At 42.0% G+C, this 23,132-nt stretch overlaps 1 long non-coding RNA gene across 1 annotated transcript; it reads right to left on the minus strand.

Moving 5' to 3' along the window:
* Positions 1-560: 560 nt before the first annotated feature.
* LOC117519105 lies at positions 561-21,769 on the minus strand. The gene is made up of 3 exons (XR_004563177.1): positions 21,758-21,769; positions 5,472-5,474; positions 561-636 (listed from the first exon to the last, which is right to left on the minus strand). It is a non-coding gene; the product is annotated as an uncharacterized LOC117519105 (long non-coding RNA).
* Positions 21,770-23,132: the final 1,363 nt, after the last annotated feature.

The raw sequence follows: 23,132 nt of genomic DNA on the forward strand, positions 1-23,132 counted from the left end.
GTTGAAAAATTGAAACATACTATTCAGCTCGGCTGCTAAAGAACAAGAAGTGATGAAACAGACACTGAAAAGAAAATCAATGAATTTGAGGGTATAGCCGAGCCATGGTAGCACAGGTCAGACTCTTCATGCCTACAGTGGTTCACACAGCACTTTTTATCCTTCAACGTATGATTATTAAAGTGTGAATGGAACTCCACTGCCTATTTGAACTTGGTGGGGTTTTTATATACAGTAGATGTCACTGCTGATAGGGCTTGCACCTATGACTCATTCACCACAATGAGAGAAGCTGCATTTCATAGCCTGTTGCATGCCAATAACATTGTTGAGTTAAAAACTTATTGTTCAACCTGGAAAACAGTGCAAAGCACATTGGGATTCAACATGCCCCAGACCTTACACATCCACAATCCTACAGCCCAGGTTTTAATTAATTTGTATAAGTACCGCTGCAATCCTTTGGACAGTTGTTTAGCAACATAGAAATGCAAATGGTCATAATGTAACAAAGGGACAATTGAGAGGTTTTGAGCCTGGCCCAGAAAAAGTAGGGCATAGTTCTCCATCTTTTGCATTCTGAGAAACCAACATTCTCGAGAATGTGTGAAGTTTTCACTCACTGGGTGCATTGTCCTATCTTTTTCTGGGTCAGGCTAAAATCTCTCAATCTCCCCTTGTACATAACAGTTGTATTTTAAAATAATTTATTTTCAAATTAACATAAATATAAGCCTCCAGTTATTTATATTCAGATGGCAAATATGGTGTCAAAAATCTGCTGCAAGACCTGGAAAATCTAGCATGGAAAAGGTATGGAATTTGAAATAAAAAACTGTGTAGGAACCCTGGTGGGAAGCTCCCTTCCTTGCCACGTACTATACATCTGCAACTGGACTCCCTCAGGCATTGCTTTTGCACCATAAAACCTCATAAAACCTGGGGGGTGGGGCGGGGGGGGTGCACAGTGCCACTCTATCACCCACAAAATGTGGTAGTTTCCCTGAGTTCCTGAGTGCGGTGCAGACTCCACTATAATGATCCAGGTAATTTAATGTCATAGATTGTGTTTGGCAGCACGGTGGCTTAGTGGTTACCACTGTTGCCTCACAGTGAGAAGGTCATGGGTTCATTTTCCTGCCTGTGGCCTTTCGCTGTGTGGAGTTGTGGAATTTGCATGTTCTCCCCGTGTTTGCGTGGGTTTCCTCCCGGTGCTCTGGTTTTCTCCCCACATCCAAGACATCGGGGGTTAGGTGGTTGTAATCTTTAAATTGTCCATAGGTGTGCGATGGGGTGTGACTGTGTTGTTGTCTGTTGTGGCCCTGGGCAGAGTGGTGTCCTGTCCAGAGTGTACCACGCCTCGTGCTCTATGACTGCTGGGATAGGCTCCAGCCCCCGCGACCCTGATTGGACCTAAGCGGTTTTGAATGATGAGTGTGTGTGTGAGATTGTGTTTGTCCACTGATTTTTGATTCGGAGATGCAAATTTGGTAATTGTAAGGTCGTTTGGATTTTGCACTATAAAGCCACACACTCTGCAGAGCACCTTTAAACAGTGTTCAGTTAGATCTGTAGATGGTGTTCAGCTTGATAAAGATCAAGTCCATTTGTGTATGATGCCAGGGTGTGTAATTAGTTAGTACAGTCCATTGTCCCTTGGCCTGATCAGAAATCACCAATGTTTAATGGCAGCAGGTTGTCTTACTTGTTTCCCCTGTAGTTCCTCACACTCCCACCGTCTGGGTCATCTGTTGCCCTGCAAGTTTTACTGCCTACTATCTCCACACCGTGTCTAAATATGTCCACAGTGTGAGACAAGTAAATCAGTCTCTTGGTGCTGGCTGGCTCCCCAGGAGACACCAAATGAGGATGAAGAAGGACATGTAATAAAAAGCTATCATGGCCTAAGTTTTTACAGCTGTGAATGCTGTCTTAATGTTCTGCTTGGTTTTTACAATCTTGACCATTAATAGTATATGATTGGCTCTAGCTAGGTGAGTTAAGGGGTCTCGAGTTTGTCATTTATTTGAATGGTTTATGAACAGACCAAATTGGGGTATACATAGGATGACTTTTTTTGTGTATTTTCCGTTATTTTAGCATTTTACCCCTGGATGAAGAAGTAAAGGTGCACTGACGTGCATGGCTTTGATTCACGCACTTGCACACACGTCGTCGTGATGATCCCACCCGCTGTGTTCCCAGCTGGATGCTGTGGTTTATTCCACCGCCTGCCATGGGCTCTACGCTAGACGCTGCATACGAGGGCTGTCAATAAAGTAACGGTCCTTTTTATTTTTTTCAAAAACTATATGGATTTCATTCATATGTTTTTACGTCAGACATGCTTGAACCCTCGTGCGCATGCGTGAGTTTTTCCACGCCTGTCGGTGACGTCATTCACCTGTGAGCACTCCTTGTGGGAGGAGTCATCCAGCCCCTCGTCGGAATTCCTTTGTCTGAGAAGTTGCTGAGAGACTGGCGCGTTGTTTGATCAAAATTTTTTTCTAAACCTGTGAGACACATCGAAGTGGACACGGTTCGAAAAATTAAGCTGGTTTTCAGTGAAAATTTTAACGGCTGATGAGAGATTTGAGGTGATTCTGTCGCTTTAAGGACTTCCCACGGTGCGAGACGTCGCTTAGCGCTCTCAGCCACCGTCGTCAGCCTGTTCAAGCTGAAAACCTCCACATTTCAGGCTCTAGTGATCCAGGACGTCGTGAGAGAACAGAGACGTTTCAGAAGAAGTCGGTTTCAGCATTTTATCCGGATATTCCGCTGTTAAAGGAGATTTTTTTAATGAAAGACGTGCGGGCGGGTCCGCGCGTCGCTCCGCCACAGGAAAAACACCTCTGTTGAAAGCCTTAAGACAAGTTGGAACATGTCCTGCTGTTAAACAATTTCTCATATACTCACTCCACTGAAAGCCATCAAAAGCCGCCTGGATTTTACAAATGGTTATCAACACGGAGGTGTTTTTCCTGTGCCGCCGCACCACGTCGGCTGCGTCCCGACGCGCGGAACCGTCCGCACGTCTTTCATTAAAAAAAATCTCCTTTAACAGTGGAATATCCGGGTAAAATGCTGAAACCGACTTCTTCTGAAACTTCTCTGTTCTCTCACAACGTCCTGGATCAATAGAGCCTGAAATGTGGAGGTTTTCAGCTTGAACAGGCTGACGACGGCGGCTGAGAGCGCTGAGCGACATCTCACACCGTGGGAAGTCCTTAAGCAACAGAATCACCTCAAAATCTCTCATCAGCCGTTTAAAATTTTCACTGAAAACCAGCTAATTTTTCGAACCGTGTCCACTTCGATGTGTCTCACAGGTTTAGAAAAAATTTTGATCAAACAACGCGCCAGTCTCTCAGCAACTTCTCAGACAAAGGAATTCCGACGAGGGGCTGGACGACTCCTCCCACCAAGGAGTGCTCACAGGCGAATGACGTCACCGACAGGCGTGGAAAAACTCAAGCATGCGCACGAGGGTTCAAGCATGTCTGACGTAAAAACATATGAATGAAATCCATATAGTTTTGAAAAAAATAAAAAGGGACCGTTGCTTTATTGACAGACCTCGTATATGAAATAATTATTTCGTAGCGGAGAGTAATCATTTTCTCTGTAAGTTGTCCGTTGAAAACAGCTCTAATCACTTCCTGAATCACAGAGGACTGCTCCAGCAGTGCCCATGTGAGCGCACATGCGCTGAATGAGCTGGAGAATGCATTTGGAGCCATTTAAAAAGGTAATTATTTGTCATGTTTACATTGTCATGGCTTGGTAAAACAGTTGCATTTTTGTTTTCTTCTTGTGTGCAGCTGTCAAAGTATGTTTATGATTTAACATCTCGTTATAATCCTTCAGACGAGCTGTGCTCTGATGCAATCCGCTGATGCAACCACTTGCAATGTTCACTATGCACATCGTGTTGTGAGCAGATCATGGCATGTAGCATGACATTTATGCATGACGGATTTTTTTGAACATTTCAAAATTCTCTTTGCGCAGTTGCACGCGCCGGCGCCCCTCTCACGTTCAGTCAGTGGTGCTGCTGATACTTATCTCTTGATTCTGTCAATGAAGCAGATGACAGTCGACACTGAAAACAGTGAAACACAGTGCACTTCATTCAAAGTACTTATTTACACTGGTCTAATGGAAAATTGTGGTTCCAGAGAAACTAAAAAAAATAGCTGTAACAAATTACATCAATTTTTAAAGTTGATCCAAAGTAGCATTTTTTTCAGTGTATGGATGGAGGTTTCTTCCTGTTAAAAGGGAGTTTTTCCTTCCCACTGTCGCCAAGTGCTTTGCTCATGGCCGTTTTGACCATTGGAGTTTTTTCCGTAATTATTGTATGGCTTTGCCTTACAATATAAAGCACCTTGGGGCAACTGTTTGTGTGATTTGGCGCTATATAAATAAAATTGATTATATTTGATTTGATTTGGATAGGATGCCAGTCAGACACAGGTTGCTTACCCAGCCAATGCAATGACACCCATTTTCAGTTGGGTGGATGGAGACAATGCAGACAAAGTGTCTTGTTAAGGACACAAGTATCATAAACTCGAATCGAATACAGATCTACATATTGGTTGCCAACTTCTTATCCTACTGAGCTACCTGCTCTATGCCCACAAATTAATAAGAAAGGTAATCAATATTAAGTAGACCTGCATTGAAATAAATGCAGTCAGATCTTTGGACCAAAAATTACTTACATTTACACATAAGATCCTTCTGAATGTAGTAAAGTAAATCTGGAAGCCCAGATTTGTCATTCAACAGAGAAATCTTCATTTAAAAATGACAAATTTACAGCTAACATTTAGCCCTCTGCAAAACTGTCCCTCTCATGATGGACGCTGCCGAGATGTCACGGAGAAGACCCCTCTCTCCCAGCAGGCATTGCGCGGGCAACTGTAATTTGTGGATTTACGTCAGTTTGCATCTGCACCTTTTTCTTGTCTTATACGGAAAGATCTACTTTTTTTTAAAACTTCATATTGTCTTGCGGCACGTTTGGTGAGTAAGCATTTCTTTTATTTGTGCTTGAAAATTATTTTGGGGGACTTTTTCATACGCCCGTTTGATTGAGTGGTGTCGCAATGAAAATCTACTGTCTTTCGCCTCCGGTACCATCGCGGGATATGGAGGCGAGACCCGCAAAGAATCCCATTCATTAAAATATTTAAACCTCTCTCAGCATCCATGGAGCTCTGGGGCTCCGATTGCCGAGACGTGCGGTGCTGTGGATTTTGCCGCAAGAAGTCTGTCCTGCAGCAACAGGTTGTACCGGCCGCTTCGCATTAAAACAGCGAGCGTAATCTCAGGACTTGTGCCAAGTGTGCTGCAGCTCCATTCAGTAGACAGAGAGGTGATGCCGGTGTTGTGCGCTGAATCTGGCACAACACCGGCTGCAAAGCAGACACGGGCGGTGTGAGTGGCCCGCGTCGGCGGTTAACGAGCTCGTTAATGAGCTCGTTAACGAGCCCGCAGACTTAATAAGCGCAGCGGAGGCAGAGAGCGGGAGAGGAAGAACGGCGCCCGCTGTCGATGTCGTTACTTATCTGAGCACACAGATCTGTATCTCACATTCATTGCAGCTTACTTTTGGATGTTGAAACCAGGACATGTATAAGTAACATTACTAACAGATAAAATCAATTTCAATGCGGGATCGGACTGAAGGCGGGAGCGCGTCGTCTTGTCCCTGACGTCATGGAAATGATACGGCTGTACAAACTGTTTTCACAGAGGGCTAAATTTTAGCTGCAAATTTGTCATTTTTAAACAAAGATTTCTCCGCTGAATTACAAATTTGGGCTTCCAGATTTACTTTACTGCATTCACAAGGGTCTTATAAATACATATCAGCTATTTCTTTCTGAAATCTGACCACATTTATTTCAATGCAGGTCTACTTTAATAATAGTGCTGATCACTATTTTTTGATATGCTTCCTTTCCTTTCCTTTCCTTCCTACTTCACAGGTGATTAATTTTATGTTTGTTGTGTAACTATTCAGAGAAATATGAGGAAGCAGCGTAAGGACAAATTGTTTAGAGGCATGCTGACACTTGGTTTTCTGCAGATTGTTAAATATTCTTTCAGTGTGGCACCATCATCTATCTATTCATGTTATTCTATTTTTTCATGTTGCCATTATGGGGTGTTGTGAGTAGAATTTTGAGGGAAAAAATTGATTTCATCCATTTTGGAATAAGGCTGTAACATAAAAAAATGCAGAAAAAAAGTGAAGCGCTGTGAATACTTTCCTGATGCACTGTATCGTCCCAAACTGTTGGTACCAGACAGGGTGGTTTGAGTATGTCAGTGACTGCTGATCAACAGGTACTTTCACACTGTCTGAAAATAATAGTCCAAAAAGAAGAAATATCCAGTCAGTGGTGGTTCTCTGAGCAAAAATACATTCTTGTTATCGGAGGTCAGATTAGAACAACCAAACACGTTTGAGATAAGGAAGACACAGATGGGCATCTGCAGCTGAATATTATACTCCTGTCATCTTAGAACAGGAAATTGAGGCTTCATTGGGCACTGGGTCACCAAAATCTGACAATAGAATGTTGGAAAAACATACTCTTGTCTGATGAGTCTTGATTTCCACTTCAACATTCAGATAGCAGTGTCAATATTTGGTGTAAATAACATGAAAGCATGGATCCATCCTTCCCTGTGTCAACAACTGGTGGAGCTGTAATGGCGTGGCAACTGTGAAGAGCCTTTCACAGCGATCATTTTGTTGCTTCCGCATGTGCAAAATGCATATGGGGGTGAAGTTTATGTTTCTGTGTCTGAGGCTGAGCAAGTCTCGCAGTCGCCATGCTTGTGAAGGGTCGTGTGTTCCCGACAAAAGTGGAATTAAAAAATGAAACAGTTTGTGAGTCATAACCACAAGATTAATGAACAAAAAAGCAGACGAATGAGTGACGGACATCACCCTGCTCGGAGGAGCTTTTTTCATCGTGTGTTTGGAATGAGGCAGGACGGAGCTGAAGCGGCCGGCCCGGCCAGAGACCCACAGTCAGAAAGAGAGAGACAGCAGCTGGTGTGATTGAGTAGTTACACCCAATCCTAAATTCTTCACTTTTGGATATATATATATATATATATATATATATATATATATATATATATATATATATATATATATATATATATATATATATATATATATATATATATATATATATATATATATATATATACCCAGTTTGAGCAACAGAGCTTCTGCAAATTTGTCTGAGGTGAGTGAGAAATCTGAAAATAAAACGTGACATTAGTGCATCAGTGCACTCACAAGTTTTATCCGCTAACATTAGCTTAGCCTTTAGCTGCAGAATCAATCACTCAGATGAGCTGATTGTTTTATATTTGAAAATTGTTTGATCTAATTTTATTTTTACAAAATCTATACAATAGTTTTTTTATTTACTGCTGTGACTACAAGAACAGTCTCAACTTTATATCACTTCATAAAAAAAATAAAAAATTTAAATGAAAAAATTATCTAGTAATCAGACCTTAAAAATTGTACAGCACTATTTCATGTTTCTTGATATTTTAAGAAATATATTTATTCACTTGTCCCACATCAGTAGCATTTAATCATTTACTGTGCAGAGAACCTTGTACATACAGATGCACTTCAAAGCCTCCAATGATGGAGCTGAACACCAAAATCTGAAGTCCAGATGGAAGAAGAGAACATCTCTGCTGTTCAAAATGTGAGGAAAGTGTCTCCAAAACCTCCACCAAGAGGGTGAAGCTACAGAGGAGACCTTCATCTCATTAAATGTCCTGTTAGTCCAGCTCACCTGTCATCTCTGAAAACCAACACCTGCTGCTACACTTCTAAACAAAGCAAAGGCCGTTAAAGAGCAACTATTTTATTATTTGAAAAAGGTGTGGTCTTTTGTGTTTGAACATTAAATGAATGAATCATTAAACATGTCCATGAAGTCAAAGTTCAGTCAATAAGACACTTGCACAGATAGAAGAAGCCCTGCCCCTGTTGCGCATAATTCACAATAAGCATTCACAATTACTAGAATAGACAAATTCATATTTTAGTAATTACTTTGTCTTGATTACAACATTAAAAGCAATCACATAGTCAATGGGATGTAATTAAATGTTGAAATGACTCAATTAAAAAATTATTTCATCATGAGGTTTGTATCACATTGAGAAATCCTAATTAACAGACACACAGCAGTTATTGTTGCATCATAACCTGTTGTGTTTATAATAAATATTTATTTACGGTGTCTTTTTTGCTAGTTGAAATGCAAACATGAATGAATGAATGAATCTACCAGACAAAAAAGTACACATTATTTTTCATGATATTTTATTTGTCTAAAAATAAATGTCCAAGGTTCCTTATCATGTTAATCAAGAAATTATTTCATCTGAAATTATAACAACGGACAAGTTATGGTTTTAATTTACAGATGAACATCAAATATTTCTAAAGAATCTTATTTTTACTTATAATATATTAATTCCAAGTTTTCTTATGTAAGAAGCAGTTTTAACTTCAAATTTACAGTAATCAGAAATTAATCTTGAGGTTAATTGTTTTTAACCTCACTGTTTCCAGTGCACGTTGGCCTCTGCCAGGGCTGCCCTTTGTCACCTGTTCTGTTCATTATTTTTATGGACAGAATTTCTAGGCGCAGCCAGGGTGTAGAGGGGTTCTGGTTTGGGAACCACAGAATCTCGTCTCTGCTGTTTGCGGACGATGTGGTTCTGTTGGCTTCGTCAAATCAGGACCTTCAGCGTGTACTGGGGCGGTTTGCAGCCAAGTGTAAAGCGTCCGGGATGAAAATCAGCACCTCCAAATCCGAGGCCATGGTTCTCGACTGGAAAAAGGTGCTTTGCCCTCTTCAGGTCGGTGGAGTGTCCTTGCCTCAAGTGGAGGAGTTTAAGTATCTCTGGGACTTGTTCACGAGTGAGGGATGGATGGAGCGTGAGATTGATAGACGGATCGGTGCAGCATCTACAGTGATGCGTGGTGAAGAGAGAGCTGAGTAGGGGGGGCAAAGCTCTCGATTTACCGATCGATCTACGTTCCGATCCTCACCTATGGTCATGAGATTTGGCTCATGACCGAAAGAACGAGATCACGAGTACAAGCGGCCGAGATGAGTTTCCTCCGCAGGGTGGCTAGGTGCTCCCTTAGAGATAGGGTGAGGAGCTCAGTCACTCGGGAGGAACTCGGAGTCGAGCCGCTGCTCCTCCACATCGAAAGGAGTCAGTTGAGGTGGCTCAGGCATCTTTTCTGGATGCCCCCTAGATGCCTCGCTGGAGAGGTGTTCCGGGCACGTCCCATTGGGAGGAGGCCCCGGGGAAGACCCAGGACAAGCTGGAGGGACTACATCTCTTGGCTGGCTTGGGAATGCCTTGGGGTTCCCCCGGAGGAGCTGGGGGAGGTGTGTGTGGATCGGGAGGTCTGGGCGGCTTTGCTTGAGCTGCTGCCCCTGCGACCCGACTCCGGATAAAGCGGAACAAAATGGATGGATGGATGGATGGGTTAAAAACATTTGTAAGGATTTTCTTTAGAAAACTGCTGTGTATAAATTAGCAATTCTGATGTTCTTCTGATGCACATTTCTGTACTCTGTCATCTTCTGTGTTTTGGTCTGATGCCTTATTTCTACTGGACGTGTGAAGCTACATCAGTGAACAGCAGTGAAAGGTGGACTGAGTTGAACTTCGACTGCGGTGAGTTTGACATCAAGCGACAGTACGTGTTCATGGTGGAGCATCGCACAAACTCAGTTTTTGTGTGTTGCACTGCAAAACTCTTTTGAGATGCTTGTCATTGAAAATAATGGGTTTTAGAGCAATGCGCGCTGTGTTTGCGCATTCGGTGGGAAAGGCCCTTCATGCTACAAAGTCAACAAGGACAAAAATATGAAAAATGTTTCCAACACCTTGTTGACAATTTAAGAATGTCAAGGTCATAGGGAGTCCAACCTGTTTTTTCCTATCTCCCAGAGTCTTCAAATTCACAGGGAACATTCTTGGGAGACAGGCCTTGGACAAGTTCAAAGATGGCTATCCTTGACCCATTTTAAGAGGTCAAAATGTCACATTCTGTTTCCTATTTTTATGCTCATACGGCCGAGGGCATTTTAGCATTGCGTTATATTTCTTTATATGGTGCCAAATCACAGCATAAGTCGCTACGAGACAAAAGTAAGAATGTTGTCCAATTTTCTTATTTAGTGACGTATTGACTTCATTTTTTAGACTAATACTCTGTTTCCTTATTCACTTATTCATTTTTTTAAAGTGTAATATAGACGTGATCCCATTTCTTCTAAAAACCAGCTTATGTCAGCATGTCTGAATTTTGTGTGTTGTACACAACACACAAATGTTGCTAGAGACTTTAGACTATATTTTTGTTGGTCTATGGCACAATCACTTTCTACTTTCAATCAATAGTAATGTAATAAGGCACTGGGCTGCACTAATTTTAAGACCAACATGCATAAATGAGCACATTTATACATGGTATTTACACAACGTAGATGCTAGGTGTTAAAATGACAACTACTATCAAATAGACGTGCATTGCACTGTGCACTGCTTTGCACCGAGTGTTTGGAGATTGCTTGCTTTAGTCATATGTACCATACTGTACTCTTGTTGTGCTATTTCTTAATGATTAATTTAACTGGTCTCCAAATGATATATGAGACTTGAAATCAATTATTGACTTTTTAAATCTTTAACAGTCAATGAAATAATAACACACATCTATTATTGTCACAGATCTGGATGTACTCTTGACCCCAGCGCAGAGAACAGACAGCAAGTTGAGTCCAAAGTTTTTTTTTTTTTTTAAAGGTTTGTTTTTAAGTGAAACACAGTGAACCAGTCAGCATAGCAGAGGTGTCAGTGAGGGATTAATCAGAGGCATTTCCAGAATACAGGCCAGTGGTCAAAACTAAGAGGATTAGTCATTGTGACAAAGGGCAGTTTCTAAAAGACAGGCATATAGATCAACTCAGAGTTTAGGCAGTTAAACTGTGCAAACTAATCCACAGGGGCTGGTGAGGTTAAATAGCACAAACACTGGTCGGCCTCAAGGAATCACTAGGAGATATAAACGTGAGTAAGCTACAAGGAATCGTAACATGTAGTGGCTCTGGGGAACATCAGAAATGGGTTTAAATACACCAGGAAGACTAGTTCTTAAATAACAAACAGGTGTGCGCAGGCGCGGATATAAAGTGAATGAAAACAAACACAGAGAGAGACTACAAGAATAAAACAGGAAGTGAGACAGGGAAGCAAAAATGAAAGTTAAAGCAGACAGTACATACGAGTCATGAAAAATATACAGTTATTAAACTGCTTTTGGGCCCTAAAAATGGGGCACATTCATTTGAAGAATGTAGGTATATATACACACACACACACACACACACACACACACACACACACACACACACACACACACACACACACACACACACACACACACACACACACACACAACTCTGATAAGCAGTGGCCTATATGTCATATGATATAGTAACATTTAATCCAGAGGTTTTTGTTTGTTTGTTAAAATCCATCATTTCAAGCGTTCATAAGTATACTTCATTTGCTCCACTTTTCATTTAAACTCTTTTTTTTTTTTGGTCTCAAAGATGTGCAGGTTATATGAATTAGATACTTTAAATTGGCTGTAGGCCAATATAAAGTGTAGGCGTGTGTGCGCGTGTGAATGAATTTGTTTTTCTATATGTGGCCATGCAATAGACTGGCATCCTGTTCAGGTTGTACCCCGCCTCACACCCTATGACTGCTGGGATAGGCTCCAGCCCCTGCCCCCCGGCCCCCCGACCCTTATTTGGAGAAAATGAATGAATTTGATTTCAGAGTTCAAGTCACATTCACACACACATTTTTTTTTCATGACTGTGTTCCTGATCAGCTGCATCCTGACCTGAGTTGGTGCTTTTTGACATAAACTGTCTTTTAGTCTTTACTTCCATAAGTAATTAAAAAATGTTTCCTCTGAACTCTTTTGTTATTCCGTCCCTGTCTCCTGCCTGTCCTGACTTTCACCTCCATCACTCCCTCCATTCTGCACAATTTTCCCTTCTGGATCGAATCCCAAATGTTGTCCATTTGCACCCCCCCAGCACCCTGTGTCTTTGTATTTTCTGTTATCGTTTCCTCCTCTTTCTGCCCTCTCATCTTACTCCAGTCATAGGCTGTTCAGCCAGCAGGATTTCCCCTGTGATGGAAACAGTCTGTGGCCCCAGTTTATTAGTTTCACTGTTTCTTTTCACTAAAATGTCTGAGTGACCTTTGTGTTTGTGTTGGTATTGTTAAATCTTAAAACTCCACACAGGACAAAACTATAGAGTGAACGACTGGGAGAACTGTAAAGCTACCAAAACCAACACACAAACACAAAAAACTCTTTCTTTTAAATGTCAAACTAAAGTACCTTCAAATCAGTATACTGAAAGACAAGCTATTTTAAAAAGAGTTCATTTGATAACTAGCTTTCATAATTCCACAGTAAACTAGAGCACCACGCTCGTTCCGCCAACACTAGTTTCCAATTCCACAAATCTTGACCTTGGAAAAAAAATTCAAGGTCAAAGTCCTGTTAGAAGTAACTTTTCATAAGCTAAATTAGATGTGATCAAATGTCAGGAGTATGTATTTAGTTCATGCACTTAAATCAAAGGTTTTTTTGTGGTGTTGTCAGGTTTTTTTTCAAACGTTTTTGGTTTCTGAATTCTTTTCAGATAATTTTCACAGAACATTGGTTATCTCTATTGTACACAATTTGTCATTGCCTTTGGCACTTGGTTTCTGAGTAATAACTGGAAGAAAAACAGGCATAAAATTGGAACCTCCATCCAATTTTGATGGTGTAGTTAAATCCATAACAGAAAAAATGAGAGTGACTGAGACACTTTTGATTGAGATATAATGCAAAATGTACAGCAAATGGGCTTTTCAATATTAAATTCAAATGGGCACAATCCAGAACAGATCCAGATCAAACTTTGTCAGGTGATAGTGAGTGCCAGTCTGCACCTCACTTTCAAATATGAGAGTGATTGGGGCATGTTTGATTAAGATGTAATGTCAAATATACATTAAATGGGGTTTTCAATGTTAAATTTAAAAGGCCACAAAATCTGTAGATCCAGATCAAACTTTGTCAGTTGGTAAAGGATAACACTTTCTGTTATGAAAGAAATTTGATCTTTTTTGACAATGAATTTTTGAAAATTCAATCAATGTTAAAGATAGGGATTTTTCCAATTTTTCAAGATTTTTCCTGACATTGACCTATGACATTGAAAATTGAATCAGTTCTTGCCTATCAGGAGGATATGAGTCCTCAGTAATAAGAAATTCAAAACAATATATGAAAAATTGTGGGGTCCAGGCTATTCACAAACAGACAAACAAACAGGGATGAAAACATAATCTCTGAGACTTTGTTGACAGACATATTTACATACATACACAGTATCTCATCTGCCTAGCAATGTGTATGCACATACTTCAGTTCTACACAAACAAATTTATTATACATCCATGTTAGTGAGCACTTCACCTTTGCCCAGATAATCCATCCGCCTGCCAGGTGTGACATACCAAGATGCTGATTAAGCAGCATGATTATTGCACAGATGTGCCCTTGGACTGTTACAGTAAAAACTTACTCTAACTTACTCTCACACAACCAAATGTCACAGGGTTGTGCCTGTACATTCTCACTTCCAACCCATCACATTTTTATGCTTGGCCAGTGCCACTTTCTATCATGATGCGCTGAGTTCAGTAGCCCCATTGCGCCATTTCACGAAGGGTGATGAAACAGGTTTTTTGACAGTGGCGTCATTTCTCTCTGACAGCACACAGAGCGATCTGTTTCACTTCTACAACATTAGGGAACATTCATCTACATTTTGGTTATGGTTAAGGTCATGGCTAAGGTTAGGTTTATGGATAGCATTTCCCCGCGCATCACACAGTGATGCAATGAGGGCACTCGACTCATCACATGTTGATGTTGGGTGAAAATGCGCCCTTCGCCTTAAAGCGTGATGACTTGGGTGAGTTTATTGTGGAATTGACATCCTGACTGCAATAATGTTCACTGAAGCTGTTGCCTGTGAGCTGAACATTTGTTTCACTACCATAAGCCACCACCAGTGTGGTTTCAGAAAATTTGGAAGTACATGCAACTGTCTCACAACTGCAGACCACATATATTCACACTGGCCCAGTATGGCCACATACACCTTCTACAAATTGTCCGAAAACCATCTCAGGGAAGGTCATTTGAGTGACTGTCATCCTCATAGGGGTCCTGACTTGACTTTAGTTTGTCTTGGCAACTGACTTCTCTGAGCACATGGACACGTGACCCTTAAAGAAGTTATTTCTTACCAGATGAAGCGGGCAGATGGCACACAAAGTGAGTGGATGAGCTGTTTGCTGATATTAACGTTGTGAACTGAGCGGCCCATGATGGTGGCAGGTTACGGTATGGGCGCGCATGAGTTACAGACAGTGAACACATGGATTTAAAACATACATACATACATAGATACATCTTCAACTGTTTATCTGGGATCAGGTCGCAGGGGCAACAGCTCCAGCAGGGGACCCAAACTTTCCTTTCCCGGGACACATTAACCAACTTTGACTGGGGGATCCCAAGGCGTTCCTAGGCCAGTGTGGCGATATAATCTCTCCACCTAGTCCTGGATCTTCCCTGGGGTCTCCTCCCAGCTGGATGTCCTTGGAACACCTCCCTAGGGATGGGCCAGGAGGCATCCTTACCAGATGCTTGAACCACCTCAGCTGGCTCCTTTCAACACGAAGGAGCAGCCGCTCCACTCCGAGCAGCTGCTCCACTCCGAGCTCCTCACGGATGACAGAGGTTCTCACCTTATCTCTAAGGGAGACACCAGCCACCCTCCTAAGGTAACCCATTTCGGCCGCTTGTACCTGCGATCTAGTTCTTCCAGTCATGACCCAACCCTCATGACCATAGGTGAGAGTAGGAATGAAGATTGACCAGTAGATCAAGAACGTCGCCTTTTGGTTCAGCTCACTTTTTGTCACAACATGCATTTTATATTGATGACAATTTGAATGCACATAGATATCGTGATGTCCTGAGGCTTGCTGTTAATGCGATTCATCAGCCGCCATGATCTCATTTTGCAACATAATCATGCATGGCCACATGTCGGAAACTCACCAAACATGTCACCTACTGAGCATGTTTGAGATATTTTGGATTGATGACAGCAAGTTCCAAATCTTGCCAGTATTCAGCAACTTTGAACAGCCATTGAAGAGGACTGGACCCACATTCCACAGGCCCCTATCAATAATCTGATCAGTTCTTTTGGAGAGATGCATCACACTGTCTGAGGTAAATGGTTTACTGACTGGTATTCTGTCCTCCCACCTTCCCCAAAAACGTATACGATATCTGTAGCCCTGTGTGAAAGCACACTGTCAATCAGTGCCTAAAAACAGATGGACGGTTCATCTTGGCAAAAATGTTGTGCTCCCCTCAAACATGGATTTCAACAAATTTGTGAAATTTGAGAGAAATAAGCCATTTGTGTGCATATAAGTCATATTTTGTTTGTGAACCAACACCTCTATGCCGTTTTATTGGCATCATTTTTCATGACATCTCTTACTTCACTTCAAGAAGATGGGAGCAAAATCAAGTGTTGAATTCACATCTACCAGCTTTGTTACTATTCACATCTATTCAAATGCTTGTTAGCACAAATAGCTAATCAGCCAATCACATCCCATAGGGAAAAGAAATAGAAAAAACTTACAATAAATTACATCAGTTCCAGTAATAAATCTTTATGTTTGATAAGTGTTGTGCTTATAAGTCCCAGTTTGATATTGCACATATCTATTAAGGATTCTATGTGTGGAATTACTGTGATATATTGTTCTTTTAAGTTCCCAATTAACATAAGCTACATATTGTACAAATTTACTAAGGATCTTAAATCTGGTTTGACTGTCACATGCATTACTTACAAGTTCCAGACAGAACAGATAGAAATTTATGTATATCTTTTCCATAAGGGACGGCACCAACTCAGTGCATTTAGGCATGTAGACGTGGTGAAGACGACTCGCTGAAGTTCAAACTGAACATCAAAATGGGGAAAAAATCACAATCAGAATCAAAATGCTCTATTAATCCTACGGGGAAATTGCATTTGTTCAATGTGCTCAGTGCAAAATAGCAAGTAGGAGAGGAAAGAAAATAGATAAATAGAAATAGAATTTTAAATACACAATACATGGTTATTGGCACCAGACAGGCTGGTCTGAGTGTTTCAGAAACTACTGATCTGCTGGGATTTTCCACACACAACCGTCTCTAGGGTTTACAGAGAATGGTCCGACCAAGAGAAGATATCCAGTGAGCGGCAGTTGTGTGGATAAAAATGCCTTGTTGATGTCAGAGGTCAAAGGAGAATGGGCAGACTGCGTGATGCCATCATATCAATATGGATCGACATCTCTGAGGAACATTTCCAACATCTATTTGAATCTCTGCCATTAAGAATTAAAGGGAGTCAAACCTAGTACTAGCAAGGGTGTACCTAATAAAGTGGCCTGTGAGTGTATATTTTTGGGCCAGGCTCAAATGCAGTACTTTCTCTGAACCATAATAGTACAACAAAATTTGACTCACATGCTGCCAGTCATGTATCCTAAATGATCATTTTCATTATCTGTAATTACAATGTGCCAACAACAAACTGACACTTTCAGACGTCCTGTCTTTGTTTGCTGTCTGGATTTGTCTGTAACATCCCCAACGATTCCAGTTTAAATCGAAACATTGCCAAAGTGCCCTGTGTAGTGTTGAAAATTCAGAATTGATCTTTGGCTGAGTTTTGAATATTTACCTCTTTGGACTGTTATATGGCTGGGGGGGCCTGGCTGCCTTTTTGTTTCTGTCCTTTGTTTCTCCTTCCAGGTGGCTTGCATTTGGGACTGAGTGGCTGTGTTGCTGAGGTTATCAGGACCTCACCCTGATCACCTGCGGCTCGTCAGGACTCACAGCTGAGGTGCATCTATATGGATTGGAACATGGTGGCATTTAAGACTGGAGTATACAGTGTGTATTTGCCAGAGACTCGACCTTGTGACCAGACGGGTGAGATCGTCGTCTCGGGAGCCATCTCATCATCAGTGGATGCAGAGAACGTCCAGGGTTTGATGCACGGTCTGTGAAAGAGGAGGGGGTGAGGTCTCACGCTCGTCAGCACACTTCCTGAGGTACGTTAGATTTTGTGACTAACATTTATACAGTCAGTAAATGTGGTGTCCCTCACACCTTTATTATATTGAGCTGTATGTTAGTCATGTATCGGCTTCCACTGCAGTGGAGTTTTGTGAACTGGATGTTCCATGCCTGCAGGTTGGGAAGCTGATTAGTAATCAAGCCAGGAAGTGTTTGCTGTTTGTACACCTTTAAGTGGTCTCTCTGTGTGTAGAGTGTGGACTCACATAATGGTTCCTTCTTTCACAGACTCGGTTTGTTGCGGCCACCTGGGGGGTGTTGGCGGGGTCCTTGGGTCCGAACAGCTTCTGGCTCCGGACCGTTAGCGCTGCTGGGAGCGCACCACACCAGACCGCACTTTCTTTTGTTGTATTTTGTATCACTGTTATGTATTAAATTCAGTTAGCCTTTGTACCGTGCTCTGCTTATTTCATACTGGGTCCTTCAAACGCTGGTCGGTTCTCCGAGCTGCGTCCGACACATAACATGGACAGTGTTAATTTAACTCTGAAAGGTGTGCAGCTACACTGTATAAAGTCTTAAGTAGTATTAAAATCAGCAGTGGAGTTCATTGGCCTTTTTACTGTGTTGCGACTGTTGTCGGCCGCCCGGTTCAGATTTTGGCAGCCTGTACCTCTGCGGTGCGTTTATGTGTACTCATCATGCATGTACTCATCTCTATGAACGTGTGTGCGTGTGTTTTTCACTGCATAAGGACACAAATACACAGAGCACAATCAGTGTAAAGGAAGAGCACTCGGGCACAGATGACCTTTCAAAGCATTGAGATGTAAGAAGAAAATAAGTAGCCTATGGGCTCCGGGACAGAAACAATGACATTTGAGGTTTTGTTCAACATTATCACAAATAGCACGTTATCCCATGCCATGTATTTTTCCCCTTTTGTATGTATTTTTCCTCCATTTTGTGTTTACCTGTCGTGCATACAGGAGTGTGCACCCACACACATACACCAACTTATTAATAACCAGAAGTGGGCTGTTCTGTGCTGGCCTACATACTGTCAGACTGAGGAAATTTATTTTCAGAATTTAATATTGTAATATATTTGTAATATATTTAATGTTATTCATGTGACATGTATTTTACATGTATTTTTTATTTATCATTTAAACATGTATTTATATATTTTAATCAAAACACAAAACACCTGCACATCACATGCAAAGTGCAACCCTAATGAAAGTGCAATCAAAATACATACACATCTGCCACAACCTGAACCTTCACAAATACCCAACACCAATATTCCAACCATCGGCCCTCCAAGATAATAACAATTAAAATAAACAATAATAATAACAATAATAATAATAATAATAATAATAATAATAAGGACACATCCAGGCTGAACAAACTGATCATGCGGGCTGGCTCTGTGGTTGGCATGAAGCTGGTGATGGTGGCAGAGAAGAGAACACTTGACAAACTGCTGAACAATATGGACGATGCCAGTCACCCTCTGCACACCGTCATCAGCAACCAGAGGAGCCTCTTCAGTCACAGTCTGCTCCTTCCCAAGTGCAGGACCAACAGACTGAAACAGGCAATCAGGCTGTACAATTCCTCACTCAGGGGGAGGAGGAGTAACAGGAAGACAGAGGACAGGAAGGAGAGGAACAGTAGTAATCAGTTAACCAGCAGCGGGCCTTATTTCTGGTAGTTATATTTGTATTTACATTTAGTAAATTGTTTTTATTTTTCCACGTCCCAACAGCCAGGGGCTGTGAGCATGGACCGGGCCGCCGGGCCACCCGCCCTCGACCGCCACCCAATCCTCTTTGCACCCGACCCCCATGGCCCCCTCTGCAGGTGGTGAACCCACAGGAGGGCAGGCCCACGTCACTCTTTCGGGCTGAGCCCGGCCAGGCCACATGGGCTAAGGCCCGACCACCAGGCGCTCGCTCGCGAGCCCCAACCCCAGGCCTGGCTCCAGGGTGGGACCCCGGCTCCGCCATACCGGGCGACGTCTCGGTCCTTGATCTTTTACTGGTCATGGAGGTTCTGAACTGCCCGTAGTCTGACCCGTCACCTAGGACCTGTTTGCCTTGGAGACCCTACAGGGAGCACAAAGCCCCCGACAACATAGCTCCTAGGATCATCCGGGTACGCAAACTCCCCCACCATGATAAGGTGGCAGCTAGAGGGGGAGCTGAGTAGGGGGGCAAAGCTCTCGATTTACCGATCGATCTACATTCCGATCCTCACCTATGGTCATGAGATTTGGCTCATGACCGAAAGAACGAGATCGCGAGTACAAGCGGCCGAGATGAGTTTCCTCCGCAGGGTGGCTGGGCGCTCCCTTAGAGATAGGGTGAGGAGCTCGGTCACTCGGGAGGAGCTCGGAGTCAAGCTGCTGCTCCTCCACGTCGAAAGGAATCAGTTGAGGTGGCTCGGGCATCTTTTCCGGATGCCCCCGGGATGCCTCGCTGGAGAGGTGTTCCGGGCACGTCCCACTGGGAGGAGGCCCGGGGGAAGACCAAGGACACGCTGGAGGGACTACATCTCTCGGCTGGCTTGGGAACGCCTTGGGGTTCCCCCGGAGGAGCTGGGGGAGGTGTGTGTGTGGATCGGGAGGTCTGGGCTGCTTTGCTTGAGCTGCTGCCCCTGCGACCCGACTCCGGATAAAGCGGAAGAAAACGGATGGATGGATGGATGGTTTTTATTTTTACTTTTGATACTCTGTGTGCTTTTTATCCTGTGTGCTACTGACCAATGCTGCTGGAACCTCAATTTCACTGAGGGAGCCTTGCCAAGGGATGAATAAAGTTCTATCTAATCTAATCTAATTTAAAAAAAAAAACATGCTCCCGTGAGAATCATTTCAAGCAGAGCCAATATTTTTCAGAGATCTAAGATAAAAAAAATACATGGTTGCCACACTTTCAGAAACCCATCAGCCCTCCCTCTAACACGAAACTTGATTTTGTTTCAAGTTTTAAGAAAAACGTGAGATCTTTCAACCATAAAGAAATAGAAGGGGGCGGGGCTGCTTCCACATCAGCTCATATAGAAGTGTGCTTGAATTTTATCCAATCAGATTTGCACCTGCTGTCTCTGGGTGAAAAATGTACAATGAAGCCTTCAAAACTTCAAGTAAATCCCATTGCTGTTAAAACAAGTGGGATAGCGGTTTATGGATCGTCATTATCTTTAACCAGTCAGATTTCGAGTTTACTATATCGAGTGTGTTCTTTGAAATTCCACATCCTTTGAGCCGCTTCAGGCTGGGGGCTGATTGGAGAGCAAGTTGGCAAACTGGAACTAGGCTAAATCATAGTAAGTAGTATTAAAATAGGCAGAGGGCTTGATTTACTAAGCTCCCAGACAATGAGATCTAAATTGCATGGGTCAACCAAACATGTGTGTATTAGCATGAAAAGGGTTTTGTGGGTGATTTACTCAGAGTAAATATGCAATTGATAGCAGGTGATAATGTGACATAGACAAAATGAAATTAAATCAAATCAGCCACTTTACTGGTTACTGGACACAGATGAAAGGGACACCTTTATCCAGAGCTAATATACATGGAAGACAACTCAGTACCCAGATAGCAGCATATTTTATTGATTTGTCTAATGTTGTCTATATTATAATTTCTATCATTATTTCTCCAGGGTTTGTCTAATCTGTTTTTAAAACTGATTATATTATTTCTCACCATAAATGACAATTTCCTGATATCCGTGACCTTCTTTGAAATCATTTCTTGCCGTGACCCGTCCTGTTGTCCTCTGATAATGGGGCAATCAGAAGTCCATTCACAATCAGTATGCGACGTGTGCTTTGTTACACATAAATGTGTTCACGATCCTGCAATAAAAGAAGAAAGAAAAAAAAATCTGCTATTTCCAGCAAACCGGTGAACAATCATGATGCTCTCTGCCCGTGGAACGCACAGAGAACTGTGCACACTGTTCTCTGTGCGTTTCACTCGTAGGGACCACAACCACCCACCAGTCTGCCAAAACACCACAGGCCAAACAAGAACCAAATGTCCAAAACAGGAGACCGCGTTTATATGTTTTTTGTTGTAATACTCAGCGCACAAGCTTGTTCAAGCACTGTGCGTCCTTTGCACACAGTCGTAATGTCCCACATAGTCGCATCTGTTTTTGGTCTTCCTATTATACATGGGGACATTTATTCTTAAAGAAACAAGCATGAAATCAATTTAAATATGCCTGACGTTAACAATATATATTTTTTGTTTCTGTGCAGCACTGTAACAGTCTGCCAGCCACAATAAATTGCCAATTTTTAAAAGTCAAAAAATGTAGACACTATCAGAAGTCACTAAATTTCTTTTTGACCTTAATAAATCATGTTATATGTATAAACCTCACCTAGGGGGACAAATGTTTGTTTTTGCAGGAATTTTTCGAGGTTGGCCGACAAACGTATTTCCCACTTTGACTCATGTGTAACCTGTGATGTATTCACAAAGCACAAACAAAGTAGTAATAAATACATACCCTGAAGCACAACCGCATCCCACTGATTTGGATTCTCCGGTGTTTGCACAGAGCAGCCACGTAGAATATCGTTCTGCTGTCTGGCACACTCCGGTTTCACACGGCTTCACAGTATAATTTGTCAGCATTAAACAACAAGAAAAACAAAATAAATACTAAGGTGATTGCTAGCCACTCGCCCTAAGCTTCACTAAAAGACCCAGAATTTTAGATTAAGTTGAGGCCACGGTCGACTCCTTTTCCTAATAACATGAATTTAAAAGGGTAAAAACCATAGTAACATACTATGCCAGTATGCTAGCCATACGAAAGGGAAAATAAGTGCGTCTTAAGTCTGGACTTGAAAGTCTCTACAGAATCTGACTTTTTTATTGATGCAGGGAGATCATTCCACAGAACAGGGGCACGATAAGAGAAAGCTCTGTGACCCGCAGACTTTTTATTCACCAGAGGGACACAAAGTAGTCCTGCACCCTGAGAACACAGAGTCCAGGCCGGTACATAAGGTTTAATTAGGTCAGCTAAGTAGGGAGGTGCCAGTCCGTGAACAATTTTATGAGCTACTAGCAGAACCTTACAATCTGACCTCACATGTATGTAAACAAGTCATTGTCCCCTTCGATACTTCCAAGGTCTACAAATACTACATGACAGTCAGTAAATATTATGCCATATTTGTGTTGCTGGATTGTTTTGTCCGTCAACAGTCAATAAGCAGGTAAGCATTCACATTGCTAACACGAACGGCTGGTAGGTGTTTCAAGTCCTGTGTCCGCATCACAGCTTTCCAGTTGAGATCACGAACACAGCCATAAGCTGTCATCACCTGCCATCGCTTTCTCTCCGACTCTTTGTGGTCACACTTATCCTAAATCGGATAAACTTGTGTAGCTTTCTCTGTGAGACTCACCAGCTCCTGGTGTAGTTTTACCCTGCAGGGATCACCCCTTACAGCGAGACATTTTTTCAGCTTATATTCCTGAAATTTTCACGCTCCTCCATGACAACAGACTTTGGAGGTACTGCATGTGAAAGTAACAGTAAATGATCAAAATATTTACAATTAATGCTAAGTTAAAATTTTCACTGCATTAATGCAGAAGTGCATTTTTTCAGCTAATAAAACTGGGTGGTGATGATGCAATGCATTCTGTGCTGATTTTTCATATATGTAGTAGGGAGAATTAGACCCTAATTTACTTATACTTTATTTCTCTGTGTTCAGGTTTCAGGTGTAATTTTTTTTTTCTCAAAAT

This window comes from Thalassophryne amazonica, chromosome 10 (genome assembly GCF_902500255.1).
Source record: "Thalassophryne amazonica chromosome 10, fThaAma1.1, whole genome shotgun sequence".
NCBI lineage: Eukaryota > Metazoa > Chordata > Actinopteri > Batrachoidiformes > Batrachoididae > Thalassophryne > Thalassophryne amazonica.